The sequence below is a fragment of the Dioscorea cayenensis genome, unplaced genomic scaffold (assembly GCF_009730915.1).
Source record: "Dioscorea cayenensis subsp. rotundata cultivar TDr96_F1 unplaced genomic scaffold, TDr96_F1_v2_PseudoChromosome.rev07_lg8_w22 25.fasta BLBR01000920.1, whole genome shotgun sequence".
Lineage (NCBI taxonomy): Eukaryota > Viridiplantae > Streptophyta > Magnoliopsida > Dioscoreales > Dioscoreaceae > Dioscorea > Dioscorea cayenensis.
Genome location: NW_024087311.1, coordinates 7,841 through 11,924, shown reverse-complemented (window position 1 = coordinate 11,924; position 4,084 = coordinate 7,841). Strand labels below are relative to the sequence as shown.

The 4,084-nt window shown below is 49.3% G+C and overlaps 1 non-coding gene across 1 annotated transcript; it reads left to right on the top strand.

The window, feature by feature from the left end:
- The first annotated feature begins 602 nt into the window (after positions 1-602).
- Positions 603-757, top strand: LOC120255276. The gene has a single exon (XR_005534950.1). It is a non-coding gene; the product is annotated as a 5.8S ribosomal RNA (ribosomal RNA).
- The last annotated feature ends 3,327 nt before the right edge of the window (positions 758-4,084 follow it).

The window sequence follows — 4,084 nt, the reverse complement described above, 5'->3', positions numbered from 1 at the left end:
GCCCGGTAATCTTGTAAAAATTTCATCGTGATGGGGATAGATCATTGCAATTGTTGGTCTTCAACGAGGAATTTCCTAGTAAGCGCGAGTCATCAGCTCGCTGACTACGCCCCCGCCCTTTGTACACACCACCCGCCGCCTCCTACCGATTGAATGGTCCGGTGAAGTGTTCGGATCGCGGCGACGGGCGGTCTCACCGCCCGCGACGTCGCGAGAAGTCCACCCGAACCTTATCATTTAGAGGAAGGAGAAGTCGAATAAGGTTTCCGTAGGGTGAACCTGCGGAAGGATCATTGTCGAGACCAGCCGCAAACACGCTGGAAGACCCGAGAACACGCGAAGCGCTGGGGCGCGGCCGGGCGGGGAGCGGGCGCGCGCGCGAGCGCCGCGTCACCCCCGCCCGCCCTGCCGCGCACGCCGCGCCGACTCCCTGCGCCTCGCCGCCGGCGCCGCCTCGGCGGCGCGGGCGGGGCGGGCGCGGGAGGACACGACTTTCACAACCGGGCGCTGGAAGCGCCAAGGACGCCCCGACTCCGACGCTGGCGGCGGCGGCGCCGCCAGCGCCGCGCCGGCGCGAGGAAAGAAACGACATCGAGTCACACGACTTTCGGCAACGGATATCTCGGCTCGTGATCGATGAAGAACGAAGCGAAATGCGATACTTGGTGTGAATTGCGAAATCCCGTGAACCATCGAGTCTTTGAACGCAAGTTGCGCCCGAGGCCACCCGGCCGAGGGCACGCCTGCCTGGGCGTCACGCGAATGAGTCGCTCCGGCGCGCGCGCGCGGCCGGACGCGGAGACTGGCCTCCCGCCGCAGGCGGGCGGGTCAAGACCGGGCGGTCGCCTCCCCGAGCGGGGCGGGCGCGACGAGCGCTGGACCGCCTCGCGCCGAGATCCCGAGGTCGCCGCGCCCTCCGCGCGGGGTGGGGGCACCGCTGCCGCCAACGGATGACAATGGCCACCATGGAGGAGGGGATGACCCCCTTCTCAGCAGTTCTCGCACCGTGACCCCAGGTCACCGATTACTTTCGCCATCAGAGTGAGTACCTGCGGTTGGGAGCATTGTTCGCGGGACCGTACATCACTCGTCTTATGTTCAAGATGGGTCTCGATCCGCCTCGGGTCAGGGGCTAGGAGAGGGTCAATAGCCCAAGACCATTGGGTTTGGTTACTCTCCGTTTGATGGGCATTGTGAGACGTACAGGCTCATGTGGATACGCGATCTAGTGGAGTCGCCATCCGAGGATGACGAGGAGCCCGCCGAGGCCACAGTAGGCACCATCTGTAGCCGAGCCCAGGATCACCGAGGCAGCACCAACATCATCCACTGATCCAGAGTCGTCTAACTCTCGAGTACACGAGCGCCTGGCTCGACTCGAGGCTGCCGTTGCTACCATCTTGGAGAACCAGGTGCGGATTCTGGAGCGACTTGATCGTATTCAGCAGACTCTCGACGAGGAGGTCTCATCCGCTTCGTATCAAAGCATCCACACCAAGCACCAGCGCTCCAAAGCCCGACGCTGAGGCGCTACACTCATGAGACTTTTTATTTTTGCATTTTATGTTTTTATGTGTTTTATCTTTAGTTTGTGGACTTTTGTGATCAGAAAGGTTTTACCTTCTGAGAGTTATCTTCATGCTTTCGCTTTTGTTATTTGTTTACATCTCAGTATTTCCATTTCTATTTTGTTGAGCTTTACTGAACCCCTTGTATTCCGTGCAGCTGGCCTTGAGAGTGATGTTGTTGATGTTTTAGTCATCGACACGATCATGTGTTTTATTCCATGGTCGTGTGAGCTTCACAACCGTTACATCGCGCCCTAAAGATAGACTTCACCAAATGTCCATGAGGAATTCAGGGGAGTATTGTTTTAATTGCATTCCCGCACACATGTTGCTTTCATTGATGCTATCTTTTTTGTGCTTACATGTGTACATTGAGGGCAATGTACATCTTAAGTGTGGGGGAGGGTTCACTTTATACATGACTTATACTTGTGTTTTCATGAGCATGCTCTTTGTTGCCAATAAAGGTTCACCTTAGGGTTAAGAGTTTAATTCTTAGTTTTTGGAGGTTGTAAACATTGGATTGTATCATGCTCTAGTTTTCATCCAATTTTCTTGAATATTTTTGTCTGTTTGCTTTTTGTGCACTTTTCTCACTCATTAGACCTATGAAGACTCTAGTTCATTTTGTTTGGGACTTTAGTGTGCTAGTTTTATGAAAAAAAAAAATTTTGGAAATTGTTAGTTGTTTGTACATAGGGGGTGGAAAGAGCTACCACTCATGATGTATGTAGCTACTCTCATAAGTCGGATACTTGTTATGCCCTAATGAGAGAAAGAGCTATCTCATGGGATGTGTGAAAGCTACCACCCTTGGTAGAAAGAGCTACCACCTCAAAAGTGTGAAAGCCACCCAGGAGGCATCTTAGGAAAGGGCTACTACCTTAGAGGATTGTGTGAAGCTACTACCTATTCTTTTTGTTCATAAATAAGTCCCGTTTTAATAAGAACTTAGTAGTGGACATAGTGTTGACATGAGTTGAGTTTTTCACACACACACGCATTCGGATTTTATCACATTCATTTTTGATTGGATTGTTTGCTAGAGCATTGATTGTTTTTGTCTAGTGTTTGATTTCCTCCATAACTTTAGAATTTTATTCTTGTACCCTCTTGGTGAACCTAAGGCCAAGCACTTCTCTTTTCTTTCCATGAGTTTAATGTTTAATTTTGCTTGAGGGCAAGCAAAGGCTTAAGTGTGGGGGAGTTTGATAAGTGCTTGAGTGAACATGTTTTTATGCATGTTTTACATACATTGAGCATCATATTCTATACGCGTTTTATATCTCATTTCGTGTATTGGGTGTTCTTTTTATGCATATAGGTTGTGAAGGCATTGGGAATTCAAAAGGGAGCGAAGATAGGCTATCATGGCGTAATATTGGGAGTTCTTGTACAAATCAAGTTGGAAGACACAAGACGAGTTCGCGTATGAAGAGATGTGTGCCAACTTCCATAGTTTTGCAAGCCAATTTATTAATGGAAGGGCACAAAGGCAGCCATGTCTCCACATTCCTCCTCTTTGTAAAGATTTCAAGACCTTTCAAGACGCATTGATGAAGGAAAAGCCGTATAGCCTACCATATGATCGTGTGCCCGATCGTGTGGCCTTAAGAGGAGAATGTTTATCATCGCGTTTGTGGAAATCACTGTAGCAAAAATTTTGTAACAGTACTATAGCAGAATTACTGTTCATTCCGCGCGGCCGCGTGGAAATTCCTGCAGCCCACGCGGGCGCGTGGAAAATCTACGCGGGCGCGTGGGGGCACGTGACAGACGCGATGTGAGGCTATAAATACACCTTTTGGCCGATTCTAAAGTGACTTTTTGGCGGAGCTTTGAAGATAGACATTGAGAGAGAGGCGGCTAGGGTTTGAGGAGAAGGTCTTCGCCGATTGAGAGGGAGTTCTTCACCAACTTTGATAGATTCCTTCGACGTCATAGCATTTTGGGGAGCCATTGGCGACCTAGCTTCGGAGAGGAATCCTTCAAGACGTAGAACTACCAATCAAGGCCAATCCGCGCGAATTCGAGGGGGTTTTCTCTATGGGTTTTATTGCTTTTCATTGTATTCATTATTGTTTTGTAACTAGGCCCATGGAGGGCTAAACCCTAGTGGGTATTTGGGCATGTGAACCCTAAGATTTATATTTTTGGATTGATTCTCTTAATGCTTCTAGTTAATCCGAGTTGTCTTGAGTTTTAATCTTGTGATTTAATTGCTTGCTAGTGTTGTTAATCCTTGTGGTTGATTTACATTGCATGATTTAATACTTTGATGTGAGAGGTCTCCATTAGAGTTAGATTTCCAAGATTAAAGAGGGTTGAGAGGGTGAGCCTTGAGATGGAGGAGTGTCCCCTTTCCCTTTCGATTGAGTGTTTCCTATCTCCGTATTCCATATTCTCTTTGCAACCATATTTGGTGTGAGGCGTGAGATTGCTCGATTTCTCCGCCGGGACCTTGTAGGGGGTTAGGATCCTTCGCCGGGAATTAGGGTTGGATCTACATTTAGGAA